Raw genomic sequence first — 12,197 nt, forward strand, 5'->3', positions numbered from 1 at the left:
CCTCCACGAACTCTTCCACATCCTCCCCACTAACCTCCAACCCCAAGGACTTCCCCAATGCCACAATTGATTCCTCAACTGGCATAGGATTCCCAGGGTTAGCCTCAGACCCTTCAAAATCCCTTTGGTCTACACATTCTGGCCACAGTTTCTTCCAAGCAGAGTTCAAGGTCCTCTTAGTCACTTCCTCCCAAGCCTTACCTATAAGGTTTACACAATTGAGGATATTAAAGTGATCTCTACAAAACTCTCTTAGAGTCAATTGAGTTTCTGAGGTCAGTACAAAGCACCTTTCAAACAGAGCTTTTGTGTACAGTTTTTTGAAGTTTGCAGTAACCTGCTGGTCCATGGGCTGCAGGAGAGGAGTGGTATTAGGAGGCAAAAAGTTCACCTTAATGAAGCTCATGTCCCCACAAAGTCGCTCTGCCAAGTCTGTAGGATGACCAGGGGCATTGTCTAACACCAGGAGGCACTTAAGGACTAATTTATTTTCAATTAGGTAATTTTTCACATTGGGGCAAATGCATGGTGTAACCAGTCATAGAAAAAGTCCCTAGTGACCCATGCCTTACTGTTTGCCCTCCACAACACACACAAATTAGCCTTGAGGATATTCTTTTGCCTGAACGCTCTGGGAGTTTCAGAGTGATACACTAATAAAGGATTTACTTTGCAATCACCACTAGCATTGGCACACATTAACAGAGTAAGCCTGTCTCTCATAGGCTTATGTCCTGGGAGTGCCTTTTCCTCCTGAGTAATGTAGGTCCTGCTTTTCATTTTCTTCCAAAACAGGCCTGTTTTGTCACAATTAAACACTTGTTTAGGTTTCAATCCTTCACTGTCTATGTACTCCTTGAATTCATGCACATATTTTTCAGCTGCTTTGTGGTCCGAACTGGCAGCCTCACCATGCCTTATCACACTATGTATGCCACTACACTTCTTAAATCTCTCAAACCAACTTTTGCTGGCCTTAAATTCACTCACATCATCACTAGTTGCAGGCATTTTTCTAATTAAATCCTCATGCAACTTCCTAGCCTTTTCACTTATGATCGCTTGAGAGATACTATCTCCTGCTATCTGTTTTTCGTTTATCCACACCAATAAGAGTCTCTTAACATCTTCTATCACTTGTGATCTCTGTTTTGAAAACACAGTTGCACCTTTGGCAAGAACAGCTTCCTTGATTGCCGTTTTCTTGCCCACAATAGTAGCGATGGTTGATTGGGGTTTACTATACAACCTGGCCAGCTCGGAGACACGTACTCCACTTTCATACTTAGCAATGATCTCTTTCTTCATCTCTACAGTAATTCTCACCCTTATTCCTGTAGGGTTGGCACTAGAAGCTTTCTTGGGGCCCATGGTCACTTATTTTGCATATGAAATCACAAAAAACGCTGTAATAATACGAAATGTTTCGATTGTATGCTTGGATGTTACCGTGGAGGCTGGCTTGTAAACAGTGCCACCGGCGGAACATGTGAGGCTGGCTCAGGCCGCACATGGATGCGTCTCGGATGAATAGCATCGAGCGAGTTTTTTAGCGCTATGCGAGGCAAAATTTTAGCGATAAAATGTATCGCTATGCGGATTTAACATTACGTGATGCCAATGTTATGCGGGGGTCCACTGCATTTGGGGATCTGAAACGGATTAATCTAATTTACATTATTCCTTATGGGAACAAATTCGTTTGGTATCGGCACTCGAACAGCCTTCTGGAATGGATTAAGTTCGTATCCCGAGGTACCACTGTATTGTACATAGTGAATTTATGAAAGGGCGACCCAAAAAATAAGAAACAAAAATAACAAAAAGGCACAATACCGTGACTGGAACGATACACAAATAACCCGCATATAAAAGAGAGAAGCTTACGACGATGTTTCGGTCCGACTTGGACCATTTACAAAGTCACACTAACCAGAGGGGGAGCAGGACGGCTATATATAGGCAGGAAGAGGTGGTGGTGGTAGTAGTAGTAGTACAAGAATGGTATATAATACCGACAAGATGAAATTAAGACACATGAGCAACACCCAGGCATCCCTATCGTAGACGTTTCACCATCAGGCACTGGATGGCGAAACGTCCACAACAAAAACACCCAGACGCTGCACATGTCTTAATTCCATCAGTAGTAGTAGTAGTAGAAGTAGAAGAGGTAGTAGTAGTGGTAGAAGTGGCGAATAAGGAGGACGAGCCAGTCCAGAACAAAGGAAGGGGAGCACTGCAAGAGAGCTAGGTGCCCACAGAGGGAGAGCAAGTGCACAGAGGTGCGTGAAAGGGGAAGTGGTGAAATAAATGAAGAAGGAACAGAAACACGAGACAGAAGAGAGAAAGACAACCCAGAGGAGAAAAAGGAAAGAGGAGAGGGAAAGAGAGAGAAGAAGAAAAAGAAAAGGAAAAATGAGGAGTCAGGTTAAGTCACGGGTGTTCTGTGTGTTGTGTAAGAAACAAAAAGTTTTTCTTTTTTACATTTAGTAATTTATACAGAAGGGGTTACTAGCCCTCTGCTCCCGCCATTTTAGCCACCTCTTACGACATGCATGTCTCTAGGAAGGATTCTTCTCCACTTTCCCATGGACATAAGGTGAATATACAAGTACAGTATTGGCATGTAGTTTTTATGACTTGACGTGCTTTTGGAGTATGAGCAAGGTAGTGTTTATGAAGGGATTCAGGGAAACCAGTTAGCCAGACTTGAATCCTGGAGGTGGGAAGTACAGTGATTGCACTCTGAAGGAGGGGTGACAATATTTGCAGTTTCGAACTGGAGTTTAGGTACGCCTCTGGCAAGACAGTGATGGAGTGAGTGATGATGGAAGTGTTTCTTCTTTTTTGGGTCACCCTGCCTTCGTGGGAGACAGTCATTGTGTACAGTAGTAGTAGTTGTCATACAGAGCTCTTTGAGTGTGGGTGATTCACAGAACCTCTAGGCAAAGTGCATGTACCAAGGGTCACTCAGCACTCCTGCCAGTTAAAAAAAGAATGATGTACTACACAGAAAAACAAAGATTAACAAACAGCAAAAGCCAAGACCACAACTAAAATGCGTCACACAAATAAACACTATCATAGCAAGTTAAAATAATCAGCATCAATTAAAAACTCCATTAAATTATTAATGTCAAAAGACCCCTACATATATATTGTATAGAGATCACACAGGCTAATTCCCAAGTCTGCCTTCTTTTCCTTAAGTAATTCTTATGACAGTTACTGTCTGCTGTTTATAGCATAACCCACTATTGTAGGCCAGCAACTCTAGTATATTTTGGTGTATGAGAAATCTATAATTTTGGGTATACTATTTTGATATATTTATTAATCTTAGGAAGTGCTAAACCAATAGGGGATCATACAGTACCTAGGGCATGGGAGGAAAAACCTTCTGATCCAAGGGGAAGTAGATCCAGTTCCTTGGATCAAGAACCCTTCTCCAGCCTCAATACCCCTCCCTTTCTAAATTGTTTCTGGATCAGCTACCCCTTCCCACTATGCTGGGTTACCATGGTGGCAGAGTCTGGATCAGCTACCCCTTCCCACTATGCTGGGTTACCATGGTGGCAGAGTCTGAATCAGCTACCCCTTCCCACTATGCTGGGTTACCATGGTGGCAGAATCTGGATCAGCTACCCCTTCCCACTATGCTGGGTTACCATGGTGGCAGAGTCTGGATCAGCTACCCCTTCCCACTATGCTGGGTTACCATGGTGGCAGAGTCTGGATCAGCTACCCCTTCCCACTATGCTGGGTTACCATGGTGGCAGAGTCTGGATCAGCTACCCCTTCCCACTGTGCTGGGTTACCATGGTGGCAGAGTCTGGATCAGCTACCCCTTCCCACTATGCTGGGTTACCATGGTGGCAGAGTCTGGATCAGCTACCCCTTCCCACTATGCTGGGTTACCATGGTGGCAGAGTCTGGATCAGCTACCCCTTCCCACTATGCTGGGTTACCATGGTGGCAGAGTCTGGATCAGCTACCCCTTCCCACTGTGCTGGGTTACCATGGTGGCAGAGTCTGGATCAGCTACCCCTTCCCACTATGCTGGGTTACCATGGTGGCAGAATCTGGATCAGCTACCCCTTAACACCATGCTGGGTTACCATGGTGGCAGAGTCTGGATCAGCTACCCCTTCCCACCATGCTGGGTTACCATGGTGGCAGAGTCTGGATCAGCTACCCCTCCCCACTATGCTGGGTTACCATGGTGGCAGAGTCTGGATCAGCTACCCCTTCCCACTATGCTGGGTTACCATGGTGGCAGAGTCTGGATCAGCTACCCCTTCCCACTATGCTGGGTTACCATGGTGGCAGAGTCTGGATCAGCTACCCCTTCCCACTATGCTGGGTTACCATGGTGGCAGAGTCTGGATCAGCTACCCCTTCCCACTATGCTGGGTTACCATGGTGGCAGAGTCTGGATCAGCTACCCCTTCCCACCATGCTGGGTTACCATGGTGGCAGAATCTGGATCAGCTACCCCTTCCCACTGTGCTGGGTTACCTTGGCGGCAGAATCCGGATCAGCTACCCCTTCCCACCATGCTGGGTTACCATGGTGGCAGAATCTGGATCAGCTACCCCTTCCCACTGTGCTGGGTTACCTTGGCGGCAGAATCCGGATCAGCTACCCCTTCCCACCATGCTGGGTTACCATGGTGGCAGAGTTAGTGTAAGCGCTTAGTCTAAGAACCCATCACTCCACTTCCAGTTCATTCTTTGGTTTCAATAGCAGAGATTTTTATTTTCCATTTACAGTGGACCCCCGCATAGCGACCTTAATCCGTGCAAGAGGGCTGGCTGTTATGCGAAATGTTCGGTATGCGAATGAATTTTCCCCATAAGAAATAATGGAAATCAAATTAATCCGTGCAAGACACCCAAAAGTATGAAAAAAAAAATTTTTACCACATGAAATGTTAATTTTAATACACACAAACTGAAAAAGGCATGCACAATTACATGACACTTACTTTTATTGAAGATCTGGTGATGATTGATGGGATGGGAGGAGGGGAGAGAGAGTGTTAGTGTTTAGAAGGGGAATCCCCTTCCATTAAGACTTGAGGTGTCGAGTCCTTTTCTGGGGTTACTTCCCTTCTTCTTTTAATGCCACTAGGACCAGCTTCAGAGTCACTGGACTTCTTTCGCACAACATATCTGTCCATAGTGGCCTGTACCTCTCGTTCCTTTATGACTTCCCTAAAGTGTTTCACAACATTGTCAGTGTACAGGTTGCCAACACGGCTTGCAATAGCTGTGTGAGGGTGATTTTCATCAAAAAAGGTTTGCACTTCAAGCCATTTTGCACACATTTCCTTAATCTTTGTAGTAGGCAATTCCTTCAATTTCTCTCTCCCCTCCTTTGAACCAGTTTCCTCAGGTCTGGCCTCTTGCTGTTGAAGTTGATCTATCAGCTCATCAGTGGTTAGTTCTTCATTGTCCTCCTCCACCAACTCTTCCACATCCTCCCCACTAACCTCCAACCCCAAGGACTTCCCCAATGCCACAATTGATTCCTCAACTGGCATACTCCTCTCAGGGTTAGCCTCAAACCCTTCAAAATCCCTTTTGTCTACACATTCTGGCCACAGTTTCTTCCAAGCAGAGTTCAAGGTCTTCTTAGTCACTCCCTCCCAAGCCTTACCTATAAGGTTTATACAATTGAGGATATTAAAGTGATCTCTCCAAAAGTCTCTTAGAGTCAGTTGAGTTTCTGAGGTCACTACAAAGCACCTTTCAAACAGAGCTTTTGTGTACAGTTTTTTGAAGTTTGCAATAACCTGCTGGTCCATGGGCTGCAGGAGAGGAGTGGTATTAGGAGGCAAAAACTTCACCTTAATGAATTTCATGTCCCCATAAAGTCGCTCTGCCACGTCTGTAGGATGATCAGGGGCATTGTCTAACACCAGGAGGCACTTAAGTTCTAATTTCTTTTCAGTTAGGTAATCTTTCACATTGGGGGCAAATGCATGGTGTAACCAGTCATAGAAAAAGTCCCTAGTGACCCATGCCTTACTGTTTGCCCTCAACAGCACACAAATTAGCCTTGAGGATATTCTTTTGCCTGAACGCTCTGGGAGTTTCAGAGTGATACACCAATAAAGGCTTCACTTTGCAATCCCCACTAGCATTGGCACACATCAACAAAGTAAGCCTGTCTTTCATAGGCTTATGTCCTGGGAGTGCCTTTTCCTCCTGAGTATTGTAGGTCCTGCTTGGCATTTTCTTCCAAAACAGGCCTGTTTCATCACAATTAAACACTTGTTCAGGTTTCAGTCCTTCACTGTCTATGCACTCCTTGAATTCCTGCACATATTTTTCAGCCGCTTTGTGGTCCGAACTGGCAGCCTCACCATGCCTTATCACACTATGTATGCCACTACGCTTCTTAAATCTCTCAAACCAACCTTTGCTGGCCTTAAATTCATTCACATCATCACTAGTTGCAGGCCTTTTTTTATTTAAATCCTCATGCAACTTCCTAGCCTTTTCGCTTATGATCGCTTGAGAAACGCTATCTCCTGCTAGCTGTTTTTCATTTATCCACACCAATAAGAGTCTCTCAACATCTTCCATCACTTGCGATCTCTGTTTCGAAAACACAGTTAAACCTTTGGCAAGAACAGCTTCCTTGATTGCCTTTCTGTTGCCCACAATAGTAGAGATGGTTGATTTGGGTTTCTTGTACAACCTGACCAGGTCGGCGATACGCACTCCACTTTCATACTTATCAATGATCTCTTTCTTCATCTCTATTGGAATTCTAACCCTTATTGCTGTAGGGTTGGAACTAGAAGCTTTCTTGGGGCCCATGGTCACTTATTTTCCAGATAAAGCACCGAAAACACTGTAATAATACGAAATATTCCGATTGTATGCTTGGATGTTACCGCGGAGGCTGGCTGGTAAACAATGCCACCGGCGGAACATATGAGGCTGGCTCAGGCCGAACATTGGACGCGTCTCGGACGAAGGGCGGTGAGCGGGTTTTTGGGCGGTATGCGAGGCAAAATTTTAGCGATCAAAGCGTCCGGTATGCGGATTGTACGTTATGCAATGCGTCCGGTATGTGGGGGTCCACTGTATCTTAATTTGCTCATGCTCTTGGCTGATGATGTGCAATGATATATAACATGGATTACAGATAATGGAAAATGGATTTTGAATGGTTTTACTTGGGTTGTGATTATGATTTACTAACCCTTTGACTGTTTCAGCCGTATATATACGTCTTACGAGCCAGTGTTTCGGACGTATGCATACTCAATAATTCTAGTGGCTTCAAATCAAGCAGGAGAAAGCTGGTAGGCCCACATGTGAGAGAAGAGGGTCTGTGTAGTCAGTGTGCACTATATAAAAGAAATCCTGCAACAAGTGCATAATGAGAAAAAAAAACTCGGACCGTGTTTTTGGATTAAAACGCCGACTTTGAGGTGTATTTTCGTATGGTATTTATGGTGGTATTCTCGTTTTCTTGGTCTCAATTGATAGAATGGAAAACATATTGCAGAAATAGAAATGATTTTGATTACTTTCATGATGAAAACGGCCTTGAAATTGAGCTCAAAGTAGCAAAAATGTTTGATTTTTACCAATGTTGAAGAGTAAGCAAATCACACACGTCCAATACACGTCAACTGGGGAGTCTAATATTCTTTGACTAGTGCACCGATATTATTTATACCATTTTTACAATAATGCAGTAGTCTGCCTAACAGTAAATCTTGTATTTTTTGTGTGAATAAAAAATCAAAATGTAAGAGGGGCCTAGAGACATGACTAATGAACAGAGGATATGTTATTTTAATGCCAAGAATGTCTGCAGTGTTTATTCTGGACCCTATTTTGAAATTGGCTTCTTTTTTAATTTGCGTGAAATTGGCCAATTTCTGACCACTTTATTTAAAATTGGTAAATGAGCAGTTTCTTGTACTGAGTTGTAAAGAAATAGCTGAGTTTGGTTGACTGGAACAATGGAACTGGCCGAAAATAGGGCTCAAAGTCGGCGAAATCGGCAATGTGTACATATTGCCGAGATTGCTAATTCCACGGGAGCATAATTCCGTAAGTTTTTGATCACATTTCGTATTTTTGGTGTCATTACCATCAGGAAAAGATTATCATTTCATAAGAAAAAATAATTTTTTTTTCCAAAAAAATTTCTACATAGAATGACAGTTTCAGAAAGGGGCTTCCAATAGTCAAAGGGTTAAATACGTGAGTGAACTGGTCGCAACAGTTGAAAGTTTGTATTGATAGTGAAAATTTGATAATGTTAGTAATGGAATGTTTTTTTTTAACAAGTCGGCCGTCTCCCACCAAGGCAGGGTGACCCAAAAAGAAAGAAAATCCCAAAAAAGAAAATACTTTCATCATCATTCAACATTTTCACCTCACTCACACATAATCACTGTTTTTACAGAGGTGCTCAGAACATAACAGTTTAGAAGCATATACATATAAAGATACACAACATATCTTTCCAAACTCCTAATATCTTGAACCCCTCCTTTAGAGTGGCCTTGTGGCTTAGCACTTCTTTTTTTATTATAATAATAATCCTTTAGAGTGCAGGCATTGTACTTCCCATTTCCAGGCCTCAAGTCTGGCTATATAAAAATAACCGGTTTCTCTGAATCCCTTCACTAAATATTACCCTGCTCACACTCCAACAGATTGTCAGGTCCAAATACCATTCGTCTCCATTCATTCTTATCGAACACGCTCACGCGCACTTGCTGGAATATGGTTAGAGTGCTGAATAATCAAAACATTCTAGTGCTTTAAATACAGTGGACCCTCGCATAATGCTTTTAATCCGTTCCTGAGAGCTCAATGTTAGGCAAAATTATCGTTAGGCGAATTAATTTTCCCCATAAGAAATAATGGAAATCAAATTAATCCGTGCAAGACACCCAAAAGTATGAAATTTTTTTTTTTTACCAAATGAAATATTAATTTTAATACACACAAACTGAAGAAGACATGCACAGTTACATGACACTTACCTTTATTGAAGATCTGGTGATGATTGATGGGATGGGAGGAGGGGAGAGTGTTGGATTTAGTGTTTAGAAGGGGAATCCCCTTCCATTAGGACTTGAGGTGTCAAGTCCTTTTCCGGGGTTACTTCCCTTCTTCTTTTAATGCCACTAGGACCAGCTTGAGAGTCACTGGACTTCTGTCGCACAACATATCTGTCCATAGTGGCCTGTAACTCTCGTTCCTTTATGACTTTCCTAAAGTGTTTCACAACAGTGTCAGTGTAATAGTCACCAGCACGGCTTGCAACAGCTGTCTGAGGGTGATTTTCATCCATGAAGGTTTGCACTTCAAGCCACTTTGCACATATTTCCTTAATCTTTGAAGTAGGCAGCTTCTTCAACTTCTCTCTCCCCTCCTCCGAAGCAGTTTCCTCAGGTGTGGCCTCTTGCTGTTGAAGTTGATCTAGCAGCTCATCAGTGGTTAGTTCTTCAATGTCCTTCTCCACGAACTCTTCCACATCCCCACTAACCTTCAACCCCAAGGACTTCCCCAATGCCACAATTGATTCCTCAACTGGCATAGGATTCCCAGGGTTAGCCTCAGACCCTTCAAAATCCCTTTGGTCTACACATTCTGGCCACAGTTTCTTCCAAGCAGAGTTCAAGGTCCTCTTAGTCACTTCCTCCCAAGCCTTACCTATAAGGTTTACACAATTGAGGATATTAACCCTTTCAGGGTCCGTCCCGTAGATCTACGGCTTTATGGTGAGTGTCCAAACCGTAGATCTACGCCATGAGCTCAGCTCACTCTGATAAACTGTGAGTGGTACATTTGGGCCTATATATGAGAGAATACATCTATGTGGTATGTGTGCACCACATAAAACAGATCCTGCAGCACACTGTGTATAATGAGAGAAAAAAACTGAAATCATGATTTTTTGATTAAAACAGCAACTTTGCAGTGTTTTTTCGTATGTTTTTTATAGTTGTATTTGCGATTTCTTGGTCTCATTTGATAGAATGGAAGACATATTACAGAAATAGAGATGATTTTGATTGGTTTTAGCACTGGAAATGGCTTGAAACTGAGCTCAAAGTAGCGGAAATGTTAAATTTTTGCCGATATTCAAGAGTAAACAAACGACCTCACACGTCTAATACACGTCAGCTGGTGGGTCTAATATACATTCACAAATATGGTGATGATATTTATACAATTATTACAGTATTGCATAGCAGTAAATGTTCTATTTTTTGGTGTGAATAAAAATTCATTATGTGAATAAAAAATCAAAATGGAATTTATTTGTAAAGCCTCAAAACACGACTAATGAACAGAGGAAATGTTAGTTTAGTGCCAGGAATGCCTACATTGTTTATTCTGGACCCTATTTTGAAATTGGAATATTTTGAACTTTGTGTTAAATTGGCCAAATTAACAATTTCCGATCACTTTATTTTGTAGTTGAAACAGTTGACTTGGCGATTTCTTGTGCTCAATCGATAGAATAGAAGTAATACTAGTGAAATAGCTAAGAATTTGGTTGATTGGAATAATGTAATTGGCCTAAAATGGGAGTCAAAGTCGGCAAAATCGCCGATTCGTAAATATCGCTGACACATCAAAATTCGCGAGAGCATAATTTCGTCAATTTTCCACCAAATTTCGTACTTTTTGTTTTATTACCTTCACAAAAAGATTCTCTACGATTTCATAAGAAAAAATAACAAATTTTTTTTTTGAAAATTCTTGGACACTGGTGCGTGACTCCAGATTTGGGCCTTGGACCCTGAAAGGGTTAAAGTGATCTCTCCAAAACTCTCTTAGAGTCAATTGAGTTTCTGAGGTCACTATAAAGCACTTTTCAAACAGAGCTTTTGTGTACAGTTTTTTGAAGTTTGCAATAACCTGCTGGTCCATGGGCTGCAGGAGAGGAGTGGTATTAGGAGGCAAAAACTTCACCTTAATGAAGCTCATGCCCCCACAAAGTCGCTCTGCCAAGTCTGGAGGATGACCAGGGGCATTGTCTAACACCAGGAGGCACTTAAGGTCTAATTTATTTTCAATTAGGTAATTTTTCACATTGGGGGCAAATGCATGGTTGTAACCAGTCATAGAAAAAGTCCCTAGTGACCCATGCCTTACTGTTTGCCCTCAACAGCACACAAATTAGCCTTGAGGATATTCTTTTGCCTGAACGCTCTGGGAGTTTCAGAGTGATACACCAATAAAGGCTTCACTTTGCAATCCCCACTAGCATTGGCACACATTAACAGAGTAAGCCTGTCTTTCATAGCCTTATGTCCTGGGAGTGCCTTTTCCTCCTGAGTAATGTAGGTCCTGCTTGGCATTTTCTTCCAAAACAGGCCTGTTTCATCACAGTTAAACACTTGTTCAGGTTTCAGTCCTTCACTGTCTATGTACTCCTTGAATTCATGCACATATTTTTCAGCTGCTTTGTGGTCCGAACTGGCAGCCTCACCATGCCTTATCACACTATGTATGCCACTACGCTTCTTAAATCTCTCAAACCAACCTTTGCTGGCCTTAAATTCGCTCACATCATCACTAGTTGCAGGCATTTTTCTAATTAAATCCTCATGCAACTTCCTAGCCTTTTCACTTATGATCGCTTGAGAGATTCTATCTGTTTTTCGTTTATCCACACCAATAACAGTCTCTCAACATCTTCTATCACTTGCGATCTCTGTTTCAAAAACAAAGTTGCACCTTTGGCAAGAACAGCTTCCTTGATTGCCGTTTTCTTGGCCAAAATAGTATCGATGGTTGATTGGAGTTTGTAATAAAGTTGGTAGAATTACCGACAATATGTAAAGTAAAAGGACACAAGTGCAACTAATGTGACATTTATTGTGGCAACGTTTCGCTCTACAGGAGCTTTATCAAGCCATTACAAACAACACATGGACACAGAGGGTATATAAAGGCTCTGAGTGAGGTGCAATACTAGTGAGGTAACATTTCGATGTTCACTAGTGGTGGTGGTAGTAGTAGTAGTATTAGTAGTAGTAACAAAAATAATACAATAAGGAAGAGCAATTAATTCGTACATGAGTAAAAGGATATAAAAGCTATTACTTGGGTAACATAAAAATAGGTTGGACAAATATAGACTGGAAAGAGGCAATAAAAATGATCTCACACACTTCTATTCCAGTCAAGATACCA

The sequence above is a fragment of the Cherax quadricarinatus genome, chromosome 100 (genome assembly GCF_038502225.1).
Source record: "Cherax quadricarinatus isolate ZL_2023a chromosome 100, ASM3850222v1, whole genome shotgun sequence".
Classification (NCBI taxonomy): Eukaryota; Metazoa; Arthropoda; class Malacostraca; order Decapoda; family Parastacidae; genus Cherax; species Cherax quadricarinatus.